Below are 22082 nucleotides of genomic sequence, written 5' to 3'. Positions count from 1 at the left end.
AGGGTTTTTTTTTTTCCTTTGTGGGTTATTATAGGTTTTTCCCTGGTTTTGATTTTGGTTGGGGTTTCCCCCAACTGGTGCATATGAAGGTTGTTGTTGATTCCCCCCCCCATTAGCCAGTGTTAGTGGGTTATTCTATTGAGTTGCTGGAAAAGTGAAATATTGACTCCCTTGTCCTTGGCTGACATATCTAGGAAGTGGAAACCACTTCTGCATTCCTATGGGGGTACGCATTTCCCTGAGTGGGAGGGTATGGGTCATCTTGTGTGGAAGAGTATTGGCCACCCTATGTGGGAGGGTATTGATTGACCTACATAACAGGATTTTGTAGAGGTGTAGGCTGACAGGGATAATATCCTTTGTTTTATCGTGGTTATGATGCAAGTGTATTACCAAATGGTTAGCCACTATACATATTTCTAGAGTACTGGAAGGTGTCTCTTGGTTGATATTTGGCTATGGTCCCGATCAACCCGTCTGTAGCACTAGATGCACTAGGTGACTCTAGTTTAAAAGTTTGTAGGCGGGATGCATCTGGAAGGACATGGTATAGTTGTTTAGATTACGTATATATGAGCTCTAATTACTAATCTTTGTTGATAGCCTCTTCCTCATTTTTTTGGGGAGGAATTTGCTACATCTTTAGATATTTCTGATGTGAGGGATCTCAAAAATAAATGGAGAAGGATTTTTTCTTCCAGATGAGCTTTGCACAAGCTACAACGTTTTTTTCATTCATGGATGTGGTTTGATATGTGTGTAGCAGATGTTTGCGTGAAATGAGTTAGGAGTTCCAATATTGAGTCTTGGAGGACGAGGAGCTGAAAAAATATGAGGAATGTTATGGCTAGAGAATCGAAGTTTCCATGTGACCAAGAGGGTTGGACTATGTACCACTTTGTTGCAGCCCCTATGAGGGTGCATTGAAATAGTCATCAACAAATGATGTATTTCGTGATATTGTTGGATGGAGACAAAAGGTGAAAGGTCATAACATGGTTTCCCAGATATTCTCCTTATTTCCCTTCCAATTTTGGCACATCCAAAGGTAACTTGGTTGGTATGGGTGGCCAATTCTAGCCATGTGCGCTAGGTTCATTGGTTAACTGGCTTAAATCAGAGAGGTTTAAGGAAGCTAAAAATGGGACTTGGAAGTTGTTTTCCATCAAAAAATGATTTTGAACAACTATATGTAAAGAGGTTCGTTGATGAGAGTGGTTACCCTAGTGGAAACTATATGGACACCTAGGAGGAGTGTTGTGTGGGATCCCCTGAGGAGTAGCATGAGGGGTCCCCTAAGGGGTAGCATGTGGAGTCGCTTGAGGGTAGTGAAAGGAGTGTTTTGATGAGGATCGGTCCCAATATAATTTTCACTAAGAAAGGATGATCCTATAATGGTGGCTATGATATTTCTTCTACACCTAAATGACGAGAGACCTGGCACACCTCCTGGTAATGGGGGGAGGTTTTGGAAGCGTCTAGAGTGACGAGGAGACTTGGGGTACCCTATGGTTTGAGTAGAGTGTGTGTCACTTTGTGTGATGAGAGAAGGAGATAAGTATCAAAGTAAGTAAATTAGATACATAAAACAAATAGAAAAAATAAAATGATTACTTTTCCTTTAAATTTTGTTATGTGATCTATAAAAAAAATGGCTTTTGTTTGTTTTTCTTTATGTATGATAAAATATCCTATGAAGACATATTCGTCCTTACCACTCTCAAAGTAACTGGGCCTTGCAGAGATATCTTTTGATGGGTATTGAGGCAATGTCCTGAGAGAACATGCAACACTTTCTAGCAGCTAAATAATCAACCAAGGTAACGATGAGGCTTTAATGCTTCCCACACCTCCACCTATAGGGAAAGGATTCCCTAATATTGGCCACTAAGATACCTTCATCCCATGTGAGCAGTCACATTTTTAGCTTCTTGGTAATTAGTTACTAGTAGCAAGCATTATAAAGGTCGAGTAGCCCCATATAACACTGCACGTACTGGACCTAAGGTTAACCCCCTCTAAATCGGGTCTTTGATGTGTTCAAGTAGTATTTTTGGTGGGATGATGAAGGATTTGAAGCACCCTAAAAGTCAACTTCTATGTTTCAAAGATGTAACATGACCACGGTAACTTATGGGATGCCTACCCACAATGGTGCTAACCTGAACTATAAATCCTTTTATGGCCCCTGTGGGGAAATTTAGTTGGTTCAAGTTATGGTTTATTTTAGGAGTCTTGCTTCACTTATGGTATGATTTTGTAAGAAAAATAAACTAAGTGCAAAAAGATCTGAAAACTCGATGCGCTTTTGTACAAATCTTATAAAATCTTAGTGTGTTAAATGTGATGTGTGTGCAGGTGGCAAAGTGAACATACAAAATGTGATAAGATGTGGAAATTCAATGATACTTTATAAAAACCTCTAATTACACTAAGTTTTGATTGTTCCTCATATGAAAAAGAAATAATATGTTGATAATGGGCCACTTACTCTTTTCCTATTACACTATGTGTGCCTAAGGGAGATGGCAAACTCAAGTTCTTTAAGAAAGCTTTCATATGCAAGCCTAGGTTCATCTAAAATATGCAAGGTAAGTATATATTAGTTACATGTTATAGTCACATTTGGTCTTAGTCCCGAAAAACTAATGAAATAAAAATCATTTTGTTAGTAACAAGATATGCAGATAATGGGACACTTACTCCTTTACTATGTAATCCATGTGACTTGTGAAAAATACAAAATTAAATTGAAAACGATATGTGGAATGTGACCACTTAATTTTCCACTTAATTAAGCTATGTGATAAATGGAAATAAAAATAAAAATTTATGTAATTACTCTACTAATAGTGATTAGTAAAGAAACTAGGCAATCTGAACTGACAAGAAAAATTTTCCAGATGTGAAGGAAATTCACTAAAGGCTTCAAACTACCTAGGAAAGAAAAATTACAATGGTTTTTTGTGCTCTCTATAAACCACATAGGATTTCCTTTGCACATATGCACACGTGTGTATTTCTGTCACAAAAGTTGCATGGATGACAAAAAAATTTGAACAATCAAGTTTCTCAATTGAAAAACAGTTCCAGAAGGATTTGCAAAGATTTGAGAGAGGTGATAAACACACATTAAGTGATAATGTAGAGAGAATGTCCTAAAAAACAACTATTAGAGTAAAATAGTGGGGTCATCAAATCTGTGGTAGTGTGTTTGTTGCTATGGGGTACCAAAGACATCTCCTTTGCAGTAGGTTGTTCCCTACAAAGAAAACATAAAGAATTGGTTGTTGTTAGTGGACAAACATGAGTAAACAAGGCATTGTAGATGGTGAAAACAATGTATGCATAAAAATAAACTAAAACTAAGAAATAAACACATTAAAAATTCTTAATGAAGCAAACAGATCAACAAAGTAATGGAAAATGGATCCCTTTATTGTTTGTTGAATGTATAAGAGATACAATAGATGAATAGTAAAACACTTGGAGAGAATTAATTGAGAAATGATGCTAAAAAATCCTCAATAAGAAGGTTCCTTTCCTTAATCTCTTTGCAAAATTCTCCTCTCTCTCAAATATGTATGAAGACTCTCCAAATGGTGAAATCCTCTTCACACTAGAATGTTGGATTGCTAAGGAGCAATTTTGCCAGCATAAAAATGATTTACTTCTTCTTGTTTTTGGTTCTCCAATGTCCTATTTATATATATTTTTGAATTACTCTTCCCTCTCTTGGTTCATTAATGAGAAAATGACTTATGAGTAGGACAAGAGGATCCCTTGGGGGATGCATATCTCGATGTTGACTCGAAATCAGTTGTCCTTGAATGGTACATGTTATGGAATTTGATCTTCCAAGTGTGTGAAGTGGTGTTGGAATGTTGACTCAAACTTTTGTTCAACTGCACAGCCATCGAAGAAACAGTCCTGTGGTCACTAATTTCTTCCTTTGGATGAGCCATGTGGGTAGACTTTACAATTGAACCCCTTGGAGAAATTTTTTATTTTTGTACTTCATGATGTTTTCAGCTTGAATGTCTTCACCTATACGTTTTGCTAGACAATTTTGGGCATCATCTGGATTGTACAAATGTGTGTATGACTTTTTTGTGTTAATAGTTGGCCCCACCACATGAATGGGCTTGACGCTATGGTCAAAACCCACCTCCTAGCACACATATATATATTGGGCACTCATTGACATCATTTGTTATCTCACATCACTCATCCATTTAATCTAAAACAATAAGATATATACACACATGTGAGGAGAAGAAGAAGAAGATTTGTCTCTACATTGACTGACTATTTGACTTTTGTTTGACCAACATTGAATTGGGATTATCTGTTATTGTTTGAATAAGATTTTGACTGATCTTGGACGCTGAAATTATCTATGTTTCATTTACTATGGATGACCGAAGATCTTCTCTTTTTATGAATTGTGGATCAAGAGTTTACTACTGGTCAACTTTTGTGATTTGATCGAGACTTTGACTATGGAATTGTAGGCCGAAATTCAACCCCTTTAACCAACGACCTTAGGCTAAAATTTGGCCCTCTATTGCAAAATTTGACTTTGATAATACATTGACTTTTCTATCTCATTTGATTGGTTTGACTTGGAATTTATTGAGGCAAGATATTGGAATTTTGACTAGAATATTCTAATGTACATTTTGATGAATTGAATTCTCTCTCATAAGGAAAGATTACTCGGCTTTCCCCTTGTGGGGTTTTGTCCCAATCAATTTTGGTGTCTCTTGTCTCATTATTTATTATTGTCTCTATTAATCTATTGAAGAATTTAATTGTTGAAATTTTTTATGTGTACTAACTACTTAATGATTGGAATGCTCTAGATTGTTTCATTGGAAGTAGTTATTAGTTTGAAAAGTTGTACTATACTTGATTGCACTAGAAAATCAACATGGTTTTAGAGATTTGGTGAAAGGAAAGAGCATTGAGAGAACCTTGAAGAGAATTGGGATTCTACATATTTTGTTTTGATTATTCATATTCATTGTGAATTCTTCCATGAAGATAGAGAACAAGCTTGAAGGAGATACAAACTTCAGGGCATGGAAGACTAGAATTGACATAATGCTTGCAAGGCATAAGGCCCTGGGTATTGTTTTGGATAAAGTTACTGAACCAACTAATCAAGTAGAAAAAACAAGTTTCAAGAAGGGGACATCTTGGCTGTGAGCATAATTTTGGAATCAATTAGGGATCATCTAATTCCTTATATTGTTGATCACAAATATTCTAAGGAGATGTATGATGGCCTTATTTGATTATATATCTTCAACTACATCAATCACTCTATAAGTCTAAGGAGTTAGCTTCATGATGTCAGGATGACAAAGAATGACATTATGGCATCATACTTGATAAGAATATGTCAAATAAGAGATCAACTCAAAGCTATTGATGAATAAGTATCAAACAAAGAATGAGTAGTTGTAGCAATGGGTGATCTAGTTAACTCTTGGAATTATTTTGTAGCAAGCATTAGTGGCAGAGAAAATCCACCTTCCTTTGATACGTTATGGGTTTCTTGCAATCAAGAAGAATCTAGGCTCATGTCTAAAGACAATAATCCAAATCTAGGTGAATATTCTCAACACTTTGCAATCCACTCAAAGAATACCAAGGGAAGAAGAAAATTTGGAAGATTTGAAAGAATTTAAAGTAGAAGACCTACTTCAAGATTTGCTCCAAGAATTTCTCTAGGAAGAGGACTTGCTCCACAAAGAAGACCTCCCCTTCCTCTCAAGAAATACGAGACATGAAAAATGTTTAATGTTATCATTGCCAAGAATATGGTCACTATCAAAATAAGTGTCCTAAAATGAACGATCCTCAAAGGAATGATGATCTAAAAAGGAAATGGAAGCACCATCGTTCAACAACTAACCTTAATGAACAATCCCATAAGAGGAGTCCTAGGAAGAAGCATTATGATGATGAATATTCATTTTATTCTTCTTTTATAGGTTCCATTGTAGGTCATGAGGAAATTTGGTTGGTGGAGAGTGGTGCCTCTATGCATATGATTGGAAGTCATGAGAATATCTACAAATTTTTTGAAAAGAAGAAAACTCAAAGGCCTGAGTTTGGAGACAATGGAAAGTATGAAGTCAAAGGCATTGGTTCATCATCCATCTAATTCGAATCAGGAGGTAATGCCTCTATTACAAATATTTTATATGTTTCTATTTTGAAGAATAATTTGTTATCTATTTCATCTCCTGAAGACAAAGGGCATAGAATTGCATTCATTGATGGACACGTTTTAATATGGAAGAAGGAATCTTCCTTTGAATCTGCCAAGGTCATTGGTGTATGAATAGGAGGCCTATGTCATCTCCTTGGATGCTCAATTCAAGTCTTAATACACAACACATCTAATATTTTTTAACTATGGCATCGAAGGTATGCTCATGTTCATTGTAAATCTTTGTCTAGAATGAAGGATTTTGTAAAAGGTGTACTTGAAATCAAAATTGAACATGATGGATTTTGCAAAGGATGTGCTCTTGGGAAAAACGTCAAAGGAAAATGTACTAGTAGTGATAGTAGTTCAAAAGGAATATTATATCTTGTGCATTCTGATGTTTGTGGTCCTTTGGCTAACAATTCCTTGGGTGGTAATTTCTACTATGTCACTTTAATTGATGATTAGTCTCATAAAACATGGATTTATTTCCTAAAATCCAAGGATGAAGTATTCAATTTTTTTTAGGAATTAAGGCATGGGCTGAAAATGCGACAAGAAGAAGGATTAATACTTTTAAGTTATGATAATGGAGGAGAGTACATATCTAAGGAGTTTATTTATTTCTGTAGGTATGATATAATTAATAAGGAGTTGATAGTTCCCTACTATCCACAGAAAAATGGAATTTCCAAAAGGAAGAACGAAAATAATTATGGAAGCTTCCATATCCATGCTCCATGATCAAGAGTTGTCAATGTTTCTATGGGGATAAGCTTCAAAGACACTTGTTTATGTCCAAAGTAGATGTCAACACCGAATCTTAGATTACAAGACTCCTAAATAAGTTTTCATAGGTGAGAAGACCAATGTTGAACATTTTAGAATCTTTTGTTGTCCTATTTATGTTCATGTGACTAAGGAGAAAAGGACAAAGTTGGAGCCTTCTCAAAAGAATGGAACTTTTGCTAGCTATAATGAAAATTCAAAGGATTTCAGAGTCTGTTTTCTAGGACAATGATCTATTGATACTTGCATGAATTTCATTTTTTATGAGGATGTTTCTTTCTAGAAGTCCAAGGGATCAGACTTGGACTCTGATGTTGAGATGTAGGTGATTCCTTGTAACACCCTCCTCCCACATTTACCCAAGCTATTTGGTCACCTGGGGTAAACATGTGATGAGATGCTACTATGATGTGATTCAACTCCCCATGTACAGTTAAGGAAGTGGAACCAACAAAAACAAACTCAATTTGGCTTTACTCAGCCACTACGGTCACTTCACGAGACAACCAACACTTCCAGGTGCCAAATCCTTGAGACAACTTATCTTTTTACTGAGCTAGACCCCCACCCACTCCCATGACAAGCCATGTATGTGATTGAGACCCTACATTCGCTCTCACAAAAAGGAATGCATGCGATTGTGGCCTTTCTCAAGTAGCTCTGTGCTAATGACCCTAGATTTTGTGCCACTTTTTCAGGTTCAGGACTCAAGCCATTACCTAGAACTTCATGGAACTTCCATAAGTCTTAAATAACCATGACTTAAAGTTACTAATGCAAACATTGAAGCAAGGAATTGACCGGACCCCTACTAGCCATGACAAGTATTTCGTCAAACATATCAAAAGGATGTAATCTATAGGTAATAACCACAGTTCTAAGCATATGGGTCTCATACTTATATAAGATTCATAAAGAAAAGTTGATGCCTTATCACAATACTAACACTATCATCTATTAGGTCATATAATCATTCACATTTCATATACCAATCAAGTCATGATGAGAGCGATAATCAAAGTCTATCATAATCCATACTTATAACCAACATATAATCACAAATATAAAGCATATAGCAGCCATAAGACCACTTATGAACAATTACATTTACACATGAAATACCAAAGGAGAAGGAGCTCTTATTAATGAATGCATAAGCAAACCAAGTTAGGGAATTCCATGAACCACACGACCATAGATACAGTTGAACCAAATATTTCTTTCATCCAATCACCCTCGTCCCATATTTAAACCATGAATATGGGACTCACAACAAAACCAACTAGGGATTCATAAGGATTTACCATATATCCCACCAAGGGATTCCTAGGCCCCAAAACCTTATCAATACAACTAATATTTACCACAATCCCATCAGATCACTAGGCCTTAAACAAGCGTGGATTCCTATGGATCGCTCCACCTAAATCGTGAGGAATTTGTCTGTGTCAACTTGTCAAATTTACCATGCACACGACCATTACCGGTCAAGGGATTCCTAGGCCAAATCAAGGGTATTCACAATTAGGCTTTACCGTATATTCCTACCTCGAGATTCCTAGGACTTGTGATCAATATTGAGACCACCCCACTCAGCTTCAAATCCATTCCGCAATCCAACTCAACCAAAATAAGAGAAACCCATCACACCATGGCTATTCGAAAATGGAAAGGCAAGGTTGAAAAACACTGTCACACCTGGCAAAACCCATGCCAATGACGACAAGAGAACCAAAACACACATTCATGTACCATGCATTCCAAAACTAGCAAGGAAACCATATATGCAACTCGATACCTACAATTAATCTCGTTGTAGTGCTTGATCCTACTCTTGCTTGTTGGATCTTTTGCTTCCTCTTTATTTCTTGTCCTTATTTTGCCTTCTTTCCTCCAATGCTAGAGTGCTCCAAGAATGCTCTAAGTGTCCAAGAGTGAGAAAGAGAGTATAGAGGGAGAGCTCCAAGACTAAACTGGTAGAAGGATACAAACTGATCCTCAGAAGCCTTTTTATTAATGAGGCCTCTATTTTCTTCATTTTCCATTATTTCCTTCATTTACCTCCTCATATGAAACCTGTGACCTTTCACCCTCCTTTTCTCCTAATTTCCATTATTTTCATAAATAAAATGCCAATTAATGTCACTTTTCCTTTCCAAATTCTTTTCCGTTGCCTTTTACTATTTCCTTATCCATAATAAACCAAAGAACACCCACACTAGGATGTTTTTCCCAGCATTTGGCTTCAAATAAGTTTCTCATGACCTTGGTCTTATTTTTCCTTTATTAACTTTATTACATGGATTTTTTAATAGAGCTATTACAAAACTCTCCCCCTTGGGGGAACACCTTCCTTGGTGTTCAATGACACCTATAAACCAACAAGACAACCGAAAATAAAAAAACACTTCCCATGGAGCTTTATAAATTAGCTCAATGCAGTATTTACAATGATCAACATGCTGAGAAAAAAACCAACATGACAACATAACAACATGAGAATCATAATGACATGACACCCACACCGCTTATTAGAGATTTATAACATAGATCATGGTGGTATTTAGATCCATATACATATATACATATGCCAAAACATATGCTTAAAGCATTCACTCAAGCAATAAATAAAGAAAGATACATAACCTACATCTGATCAGCCATCTCCCATGTAGCTTCATCGAGCCCAAAGTGCTTCCACTGCACTTTAACCTACTTGATTTCTTGGTTCCAGAGCATAAGCATATCTCTCTACAAAATACGCTGAGGTTCTAGCTGGAATTCTCAATCTAGCTTCACCTACAATACAGACCAGTCAATCACATTATCAACATCTTTAACATACTTCTTAAGCAATGACACATGGAAACATCATGGAATTTCATTGTCAGAGGCAGTGCAAGTCAATAGGCTACTAGTCCAATCCTTTCAAGAATCTTGAAAGTACCACAAAACTAAGGTGCTAACTTGGCACATGATCTGATCCTCAAGGAGCTCTTCTTAGGCTTGATGCGCAAGTATACGTGTTCCCCAACCTGAAACTCCTTGGACATCTTGTTCTGATCTGCATAAATTTTTTGTCTATCCTGAGCTTCCTCCATATTCTTCTTTATTACCTACATTTCTTATTCCATCTATACCAACATGTATGGTCCTATCAACACCATGTTAACTAGATCACTCCAATTGATGGGAGTATTACAACTCCGCCCATACAGTGCCTCAAACAGAATCATCCGTAACAACTTCTGCTAACCATTGTTGTAATAAAACTCAACCAACAGAATGTATTCCTCCCATCTCCTCTGCTAATGCATCACATACATCCTCAACATGTCCTCTAGTATCCTTTCGACCCACTCTGTCTATCCATATGTCTGTGGATGATAAGTTGTGATGAAGGCCAACTCTTTCCCCAAACCTGCAAGCAACTCCTTCCAAAAATTGGAAGTGAACTTAACATCTATGTCTGACACAATCTTCCTTGGAACACCATGCAACCTCACTACATCTTTGATGAAGACCTATGCTACATCACTAGATGAATAAGTAAACTTCACTGGAATGAAGTGTGCTTCCTTTTTAAAATTTTCCACCACAACCATGATGGAATCATGTTGTCTAGAATTCCTTGGAAAACCTGTAATGAAATGCATGGAAATGATCTCCCATTTCCATTTTAGAATTAGAATTGGTCGTAGTAATACACCTAGACAATTACACTCTTTTTTCACCTGTTGAAATTCCAAGCATCTGGCCACAAAATCTACCACTTCATTCTTCATATTCAGCCAACGATCAAACTTCTTCACCACTATCAATGTCTTCTGGTATCTTGGGTGATCTAAATATGGTTCAACATGAAATTATCTCAAGATAAAGTTCTTGAGCTCCCTATCATTCAACACATAGATCCTGTCCCTAAATCTTATCAAACCAGTTGTTGTAAGATGATATTCCACATCCTAACCACTTGTACCATACTATCACTTATGCGTAAGCTCCATGTACCTACCATCCTACTATCTTGCCTGTAAGTCTGTCCCATAAGACCTCATAACTGCTATGTGAATTACGTGTACTCTCATGCTAAGATCATTTGCAACTTTGTTCTCCTTACCCTTGATGTACCTGATCTCAAATTCAAAATCAATAATCATGGCCAACCATCTAGATTTCCTGGAATTTAGATTCAGTTGGTCAAACAAGTATCTCAATCCACTACGATCACTCATCAATACAAACATCCCGACAAGAAGATAGTTCCTCCACATCTTCAATGCATGGATGATCGTTGCCAACTCAAGATCATGTGTCAGATAATTATACTCATGCTCATTTAGTTTCCTTGATTCATAGAATACCACCTATCCTTCCTAGATAAGGAATCCACCAAGGTCTCTCGTGCAAGCACATGTACATACCACAAACTCTTTGTCTAGATCTACAATCTTTAGAAATGGAGCATTTGTCAACAACTACCTCAACTGCTAAAAATTAATTGTGCATTCCTTTTTCCATTCAAATTTCTTACCTTTCTTTTGCAATGATGTAATAGGATAAGAAATATGTGAGAAGTTCATACTGAACCTCCTGTAATAACTTGTTAATCCTATGAATTATCTTACCTCATCCACATTCCTAGGAGCTTCCCACTCCATGATAACCCTAATATTTTCCGGATGTACTGTTATACCTTCCTTGGAAACCAAATGCCCCAAGTAGTGTACCTATGTCTAAAAGAAATCACATTTTTCTAAGCTTAGCATACGATGCTCTCTTAGCAATCTCAATACTATTGCTAAGTGCTCGACATGTTCTTCCTTATTTTTAGAATATATCAAGATGTCATCAATGAAAACAATAAAAAACTTGTCCAGATAAGGATGCAACACATTATTCATCAAGCACATAAAGGTAGATGGAGCATTAGTCAAACCAAATGGAACTACAAAAAACTCATAATTCCCATACTTGGTTTGGAAAGGAGTCTTGTAGATGTCTTCTTCTTTAATGCGTACTTGATGATATCCAAATCTTAAGTCAATCTTCAAGAACATTGTTTCTCCCTTTTGTTGGTCGAACAAGTCATCAATTCTCGGCAACATATACCTATTCTTAATGGTCGCCTTGTTCAACTTACTATAATCAATTCATAACCTAAGAGTACCATCCTTCCTCTTCACAAACAACACTGGTTCACCCCAAGGCAATACACTTGACCTAATGTATCCCTTGTTAAGAATTTCCTTCAACTGGAACATGAACTCTACTAACTATGGTGTGCTCATCTTGTATGGCTCCTTTGATGCTGGTGTTGCCCTTGGAACAAACTCAATAGAGAAGTCCACTTCTCTGTGAGGTGACGACTCTAAAATATCAATTGGAAACACATCCTGAAACTACTGCAAGGTTAGGTACCTCTTCATAACTTTTGCATCCTCAACTTCCTTACCTTTATCACTAGAAATATGCATTGTAAATAACACACACCCTTTTCTACAACTGCGCTTTGCCTGCATAGCTGTCACCATTCTAATTGATGTAGATTTCTTCTTACCCTACATGATTCTATGTTCCCCATTGTCATCCAAGAATTCAATAGATTTTTCGTAACGTTCCACCTTAGTCCTGTGAATATATAGACAATCCATATCCAAAAGCATACTATATGATCACAATGGAAGTAAATTCAAATGTGCCGATGTAGGCGTACCATTCAACTCGAATGCACAAGCTCTTACCCAATGATGCACTCTCTTCTTTATATCTGTACCCAACTGCACTAACTAAGATTCTGCGTGCACTTCTTTATTCAAACCACACTTACCCACTAGGTCATGACTAACATAACTATAATTAGATCCAGGGTTAATCAAAACAGAAACAACTTGATCAAAAATCTTACAGTTCATCTTGATAATAGATGCCTATTGATCCACCTACCTATTATCAAATTCTACATAGATCCGTGGAATGATCTTCCCAACATCCCCAATCATCCACGCTTCTTGTGCATTGTAAATATGAGGCCTACCACCCTAATTCTTCAGAAAATCTCTCTTATGATACTCCTTTTCACATATCCAACACTGCAAATATCCTTTACCATCACCTTTATTCTGCTGACCTCCATGTGGTGACCCATTAAAATTCTTGTAAGGTGCAACATTCTCTTTTTCATTGCATCCCGGTGTCTTTTCCATTTCATATAGCATTTACCTTTAGCCTTTTCTTTCCCTTTCCAACCTTGTTGAGATTTTTTCTTACACTTTGATTTCTCATAACAGTGCTTCAATTTCCTATTGACCTCCTCAAGTGACCGAGGCTCATCATACTCAATCCGATCTCTAAATGTAAATGGAAATCCACTGACAAATCTATGAACTTTGGAATTTTCATACTTCAGATACGGTACATACCTCAACAACTCCATGAACTTGGTCGTATACTCTTCATCTGTTATCAACCCCATATTTAGCTCATAGAATTCCTTAGCTTTGATGTCGTAATACTTCTCGGACAAAAATTTCTTCCTGAAAAGTCTCTTGAATTCACACCAACTCAACTCTTGTGTCTTGATGTCTCTAACTCACTTCAAATCTTCCCATGAGATGTCTGCTTTTCATTTAAGGCTGAAGATAGCTATTTTGGCCTTCATGTTCTCCATGTAATCATGTAGCTCAAAGAAATTCTTCATCCCAACTAGCCATGCCTCTGCATCCTCCAACTTCTTCAAATCTCCATCAAAGGTAAGTGGCTTGGCTTTCTTGAACTCATCTAGAAAATATTCCCTGTCACTCCTCCTGTGAGGATGGTAATGATAATGATCATGGTACCTATCAGAACAAGAACTAGAATAGAACAAGTGTCCATAACCTCTCCTATCTGGTGTATCGAAGATCTTTCCATCTCTGATCGTGTCATCCATATTCGACTTGTGCCTACCATGAGACCTACTTCCATATGCCCCATTAGTCCTATCCTCCTACCCATGGATGATCCTAAGTGGTCCCTATCTCTGAAAATTTGACAAACTCTGAAGAATAACTGCATTAACCTCTGCTTGTTTCTATTGTGCCTGAATGATTTTGTCATACTTGTTTGTAACTTCTTATTTTTGTCTTCAAACTTCTCAATGTGCATGTTAAGTAAGAAGAGTGCCCACCACCACGTTGCTCATTTGATCCATATGGAGAGTCTCGTGAACTGTAGTCTACCATCTTGCTAGTCATCTTTGATCTTCATCTTGCAATTATACCATGTTATCTAAACCAAAACATAACAAAACTGAAATACCTCAACATAGTTCAGGGGAGGATATCTCATCTGCAATATCAACCAGATTAGCACAATACATGCATAATCATAATCATATTGACATATAATCCTTATTTAAACGACTATTTAATTATCATACATGACCATACTAACCACATACCATGACCTGATGCATGACAACCATAACCATGTCAATGTATGCATAACAACATATAAGCATTGACATGCATAACCAATGCATGACTGACATACACTCATGACAAACACATTCAAAAACAACACCATCAACTTTCACATGGCAACAAAAATGAAACCATGACCACCACTATGCATACACAACAAGCACATAAACCACAAGCACAAGGAACACATATGCAACCGATATGTATGCATGTCCAACGCACACTTCCCATCTAGTAAAAGGAGTGAACCATGCTTTGATACCACTCTGTAACACCCTCCTCTCACATTTACCCAAGCTAACTAGTCCACTGGGGTAAACATGTGACGAGAGGCTACTATGATGTGATACAACTCCCCATGTGTAGTTAAGGAAGTGGAACCAACAAAAAAAAACCCAACCTGACTTTACTCAGGAACTACAAACCCTTCAGGGGACAATCAACCCTTCCATGTGCCTAATCCTTGAGACTACTTATCCTTTTGCTAAGCTAGACCCCTAGCCATTAACCCATGAAAAGCCATGCATGTGACTAAGACCCTCCAGTCACTCTCACAACAAGGCATGCATGTGAATGTGGCCTTTTCCAAGTAGTTTTGTGCCAGTGACCTTGGATTTTGTGCCACCTTTTCAGGGTCGGGACTTAGGGCACTTCCCAAAACTTCATGAAACTTTCATAAGTGTTAAATAAACATGAATTAAAGCTACTAATGCAAACATTGGTACAAGGACTTGATTGAACCCCTACTATCCATGATAGGAATTTCGTCAAACATATCACAAACATGTAATCTACAGGTAATAACCATATTTCTAAGCATAGGGGTATCATACTTATCTGTGATTCGTAAATAAGAGTTGATGCCTTATCAAAATAACTGCATTATCATATATTAGGTCATATAATCATTCACATTTCATACACTAATGAAGTCATGGTGAGAGGCATAATCAAATTATGTCATAATCCATACTTATAACCAACATATAATCATAAATAAAAAGGATATAACAACCATCAGACCACTTAAGAACAACTATTTTACACATGAAATGCCAAAGGAGAAGGAGATTTTATTAATGAACACATAAGCCAACCAAGTCAGGGACTTCCATAAACCACCCTACCATAGATTGCGCTGAACCAAGTCTTTCTTTCAACCAATCATCCTTGTGCCATAAATTAAGCATGAATGTGGGACTCACAACAAAACCAACCAAGGCCTCCTCAGGATTTACCATATATCCCACCAAGGGATTCTTAGGCCTGAAACCCTCATTGATACAACCAAGCTTTAGCATAATCCCACCGGATCACTAAGCCTTAAAGAAGCATGGATGCCTCCAGATCTCTCCACCTAAATAATGAGGAATTTGTCAATCTCAACTTCTCGGCTTTACCATGTATCCCATGATTATCGGTCAAGGGATTCTTAGGCCTACGAGGTCACCACCCTCTAAGCTTTACCTACCATTACTGGTCAAGAGATTCCTAGGCCCAATCCAGGGTATTCACAATCAAGATTTACCACATATCCCTACCCCAAGATTCCTATGCCTTATGATTAATCCTAAGACCACCCCACTCATCTTTGAATCCATTTGGAAATCCATCTCAACTAAAACAAGAGAACCCCATCACACCATGGTGTTATAGACAAATTTGTGCCTTACAGCAACAAGCATGAATTGTCAATAATCCAAGGGATCCAAAGTCCCCTAAACATGATGTTTCTACCCCTAGAGGAACAAGGTCAGCAAACCAACAGCTCTCAGATCAGTTCTCCACCTGAAAACACTCAAAAACAAGCAATCCTGAAATCAAAGCAGGTGCTCCACTAGGTTTCTGCGCTGAAACTTAGTTGCTCCATGGTGTACCTGCGTTGCAAAGCAAGTGGAACAAAGGCCACCTGCGCTGAGCGAGATGGGACAAGTGGCACACTGAGTCATTGCTCTGGAATCTTCCAAAAATGACACTTGGATCAGGTATTTCGCCTTGTGATGAGTCAGAGGCTCTGTTTCTCCAAGTGGAAGCAAGGTTCTCCAAGTGGACTCAAGAACGGAAGATCAACTAAAGATTAACTGAAGAGAGAGAGGACACAAGGCAGCTACACATCAGTTGCAAGCTGACTCATCCTTTCTCAATTCATCTATATATTGAGCTCTCTCCTATGAGCTCAGGAGGCTGGAATTTGGTGCAAAGTAATGATATGCTGTTGGTTTCACTATAGAGCTATTGGGTGATTGTTTGAGAGAGGTGAAGAGGAGAAATTCTTTCTGCTGGGAGGTGTTGCTGGATTGGAGCCTTCAATGGTTGTAATACTCTCAGAACCTTTACTTCTTCATTAATAAAAGCTATTGAGGTTCTTCTATGTGCTCTTGTTTCAATAATATATTGTGATAATTGCATGTTTGGTTTACACTAATCCTTGAACCAGTTATGATTGCATGCTTCTTGTAGTTTCCTTCTTTGTTATTTTGCAGGATCTCATTGTAGCTGGGCCAGCAAAAGAGCAAGGAGTTGGGAGCAAGCAGCCAAAGAGAAGAGTTTGGATTCGACATTAAGCGCAAGGCAACGGTTAGTGCATTTCTCCATTCTCTTTTGCTTTCATAAAGAAGTAAACCTTAAGTAGTTTGTTTTACAGTTGTTGCTAAGGTACTATCACCCTTAGAGTGGGATAGGGTCATCCGAGTCGGATACTTTTCCCTACAACAAAATGGCGACTCAAAATTCAAAGGTAAACCTTCATTCCAACCACCAAGTTGAATGCAATGAAGCTTGGGGGGCACCCTCCTTTGACATGCGTTATTATGATGCTGGGGGCATGCAAAAATATTCGAGCAGTTTTAGCACACAGTTCATGCTCGTTAAAAAATAAACGCAAGATCCGAGCAGTTTTAGCACATAGTTCATGCTCGTTAAAAAATAAACATAAGTTGTGAGCAATCTTCCCCTAGAGTTCAAGCTCACCCAGAAAAAATGAACCGGTAAATAACCTTGGTAAATGTAACCTTTGACAGCCATATTAAAGCCCTTGGTCGTGCTCTTGCAGTCTCACCTCCATCCGTTCATTTGGCCAATCGTTCATCTCCATATGTTTGTTTACCCGTTTTGAGGAACAGCTGCGAAGAGTGATTTCACTAAGCCATCCTTGTGACACTGCCGTGATTGGAATATTCCAACCTGTACCTGGAATCTGCTGCTGCCCTGTTAATCACTCGTTCCTCGAAAGACGAGTCGTCTTTAAGCTCTTTTCACTGACTCGTAAAATATGAAAAGATTGCCGAGTTTTGGCTTTCCAGCTCGTTAAAGCGACCATAAAGCTGTCCCTCCTCTAGATTTTAATCTTTTTGGACCTGAGGGATTATTGCACAAAAAGATCGAGCGCTTGTTTTGTTCGGCTCGTTAAAGCAATCGAAAATTCATCCCTTCTGTATTGTTTTATACTTTTTCGGACTTAAGGGATTAGAAGACGAAAAAGGAATTTTGGAGTTAACTTTCCGTACCTTTTCAGACTCTCTAAAAATGAAAAGGACCGAGTTTTCCTTGTCGTTAGACTCGTTAAAATGATTAAATAGCGACAAACTTGTCTTTAGACAAGAATGAGTTTCCCTATCGCTAGGCTCGTTAAAACATAGCGATGGACTTGCCCGAAGGGCAGGTTATAGAACAAGCATATGTTATCCTCCTCAAGCTTGACAAAAATAAAGAGGTACTGGTCAGCAATGACTGGGGAAAAATTGGGAGAACCTCACAGCATTAATGGTAGCAAGTCGCTCTTGAACATGACACTTTGTCCTCCGTATCACATCGGGTTGGGTTGTTTCATTCACCGGTCTCATAACCATGGTCCTCACCACACCATCCACAATTGGGGTAATGCTACCGATCCATCACATCAGTGTCGTTATATGTTCAAGAGATGTGGTTCTGCAAAGAGTCAACCGTGTCCCATCCACTGCCATACATTATCCTTCATTCGCTTCATGACCGCCACCCTGAATCATACATCACAGTTTGTTTTCACCTCATCACAATCACTAGCTCCGTTCCGTGTCACTGATGTGGGATTCATTAAGGCCCTCCTTTGACGGATCACTCCTTGTCGACATCAGCTCATTATCCAAGGAGTTGATCTAGGAACAACCCCTTCAGTACTTTGAAGCTTGCATGCCTCAATGGCAAGTTTCTCACTTCCGGCAACAGGTATACATCAATGACCTTCGACCAGAGGATTTTGCATGGTGCTCGACGCCAAGTCCTTTATTCCCACCATGTGAATTGTACTGCTGTACCTTGAGGGTCATCATCCTTATCGGTGATTCCTCTCGCGCTTGTTAACGGTTTACATTATTGGCCGGTAATCAAGCGATGTCTTTCCATGTTCGACTTCAAGAAATTCTCACATGGATCGACTTGTACATCGAGTGAAGATCGGAAGAGATTGAAGACCCCGGATCTAGTTTCATCCATCCGGGCTGTGATATATATTCAGGATATAAAGACATTTGATATGTACATCATTGCAGCAGATGATCATCCTTCTCAAAGGATGATAATTACAGCAGAGAATTATCAGTCTACAATCAGACGATCGTCTGTTCTATGTACCAAAATGTATTTATAAAGCTGAGCATGGGAATGCCCGCCTCAGCTAGATCATGAAAATGTATGAAAAATAATGTATCGTATTGTATCTTATTACAGGACACTTCTCAGCAGATTGAATGAACTTCGGATCCTCTCAATAAAGCATTTCACCCGATAAACGACCTCATACTTTAGGGGGCATCTGTTATAGACAAATTTGTGCCTTACAGCAACAAGCATGAATTGTCAATAATCCAAGGGATCCAAAGTCCCCTAAACATGATGTTCCTACCCCTAGAGGAACAAGGTCAGCAAACCAACAGCTCTCAGATCAGTTCTCCACCTGAAAACACTCAAAAACAAGCAATCCTGAAATCAAAGCAGGTGCTCCACTAGGTTTCTGCGCTGAAACTCAGTTGCTCCATGGTGTACCTGCGTTGCAAAGCAAGTGGAACAAAGGCCACCTGCGTTGAGCGAGATGGGACAAGTGGCACACTGAGTCATTGCTCTGGAATCTTCCAAAAATGACACTTGGATCAGGTATTTTGCCTTGTGATGAGTCAGAGGCTCTGTTTCTCCAAGTGGAAGCAAGGTTCTCCAAGTGGACTCAAGAACTAAAGATCAACTAAAGATTAACTGAAGAGAGAGAGGACACAAGGCAGCTACACATCAGTTGCAAGCTGACTCATCCTTTCTCAATTCATCTATATATTGAGTTCTCTCCTATGAGCTCAGGAGGCTGGAATTTTGTGCAAAGTAATGATATGTTGTTGGTTTCACTATAGAACTATTGGGTGATTGTTTGAGAGAGGTGAAGAGGAGAAATTCTTTCTGCTGGGAGGTGTTGCTGGGTTGGAGCCTTCAATGGTTGTAATACTCTCAGAACCTTTACTTCTTCATTAATAAAAGCTATTGAGGTTCTTCTATGTGCTCTTGTTTCAATGATATATTGTGATGATTGCATGTTTGGTTTACACTAATCCATGAACCAGTTATGATTGCATGCCTCTTGTAGTTTCCTTCTTTGTTATTTTGCAGGATCTCATTGTAGCTGGGCAAGCAAAAGAACAAGGAGCTAGGAGCAAGCGGCCAAAGAGAAGAGTTTGGATTCGACATTAAGCGCAAGGCAACGGTTAGTGCATTTCTCCATTCTCTTTTGCTTTCATAAAGAAGTAAACCTTAAGTAGTTTGTTTTACAGTTGTTGCTAAGGAACTATCACCCTTAGAGTGGGATAGGGTCATCCGAGTCGGATACTTTTCCCTACAACAAACTGGCGACTCCGCTAAAAACCTCAATAGCTCCTAGCTACAATGGGCACCGAGGACGGTTCTTATCTTGTGTCAACCTCGTTAAAAAATGAAACAAGGAGTCGAGGATAGTTCCTATCTCAGGTCAACCTCGTTAAAAAATGAAGAGTCGAGGATAGTTCCTATCTTGCGTCAACCTCATTAAAAAATGAAACAAATCCCCGAGGTGAACCTTCATTCCAACCAACAAGTTGAATGCAATGAAGCTTGGGGGGGCATACACCTCGATTTGCATTATTATGCTGGGGGCATGCAAACTTATCATTCGAGCAGTTTTAGCACACAGTTCATGCTCGTTAAAAAATAAACGCAAGAACCGAGCAGTTTTAGCGCATAGTTCATGCTCGTTAAAAAATAAACATAAGCTGTGAGCAATCTTCCCCTAGAGTTCAAGCTCACCCAGAAAAATGAACCGGTAAATAACCTTGGTGAATGTAACCTTTGACAGCCATATTAAAGCCCTTGGTCGTGTTCTTGCAGTCTCACCTCCATCCGTTCATTTGGCCAATCGTTCATCTCCATATGTTTGTTTACCCATTTTGAGGAACAGCTGCGAAGAGTGATCTCACTAAGCCATCCTTGTGACACTGCCGTGATTGGAATATTCCAACCTGTACCTGGAATCTGCTACTGCCCTGTTAATCACTCGTTCCTCAAAAGACGAGTCTTCTTTGAGCTCTTTTCACTGACTCGTAAAATATGAAAAGTTTGCTGAGTTTTGGCCTTCCAGCTCGTTAAAGCGACCGGAAGAGCTATCTCTCCTCTAGATTTTAATCTTTTTGGACCTGAGGGATTATTGCACAAAAAGATCGAGCGCTTGTTTTGTTCGGCTCGTTAAAGCAATCGAAAATTCATCCCTTCTGTATTGTTTTATACTTTTTCGGACTTAAGGGATTAGATGACGAAAAAGGAATTTTGGAGTTGACTTTATGTACCTTTTCAGACTCTCTAAAAATGAAAAGGACCGAGTTATCCTTGTCGTTAGACTCGTTAAATTCATTAAATAGCGACAAACTTGTCTTTAGACGAGAACGAGTTTCCCTATCGCTAGGCTCGTTAAAACATAGCGATGGGCTTGCCCGAAGGGCAGGTTATAGAACAAGCATATGTTATCCTCCTCAAGCTTGACAAAAATAAAGAGGTATTGGTCAGCAATGACTGGGGAAAAATTGGGAGAACCTCACAGCATTAATGGTAGCAAGTCGCTCTTGAACATGACACTTTGTCCTCCGTATCACATCGGGTTGGGTTGTTTCATTCACCGGTCTCATAACCATGGTCCTCGCCACACCATCCACAATTGGGGTAATGCTACCAATCCATCACATCAGTGTCGTTATATGTTCAAGAGATGTGGTTCTGCAAAGAGTCAACCGTGTCCCACCCACTGCCATACATTATCCTTCATCCGCTTCACGACCGCCACCCTGAATCATACATCACAGTTTGTTTTCACCTCATCACAATCACTAGCTCCGTTCCGTGTCACTGATGTGGGATTCATTAAGGCCCTCCTTTGACGGATCACTCCTTGTCGACATCAGCTCATTATCCAAGGAGTTGATCTAGGAACAACCCCTTCAGTACTTTGAAGCTTGCATGCCTCAATGGCAAGTTTCTCACTTCCAGCGACAGGTATACATCAATGACCTTCGACCAGAGGATTTTGCATGGTGGTCGACGCCAAGTCCTTTATTCCCACCATGTGA

This window comes from Pinus tabuliformis, chromosome 4_1 (assembly GCF_031772625.1).
Source record: "Pinus tabuliformis cultivar Carrire ecotype Pingquan chromosome 4_1, CPIR1, whole genome shotgun sequence".
In the NCBI taxonomy this organism is placed as follows: Eukaryota; Viridiplantae; Streptophyta; class Pinopsida; order Pinales; family Pinaceae; genus Pinus; species Pinus tabuliformis.
Note: the sequence above shows the minus strand (reverse complement) of the source record.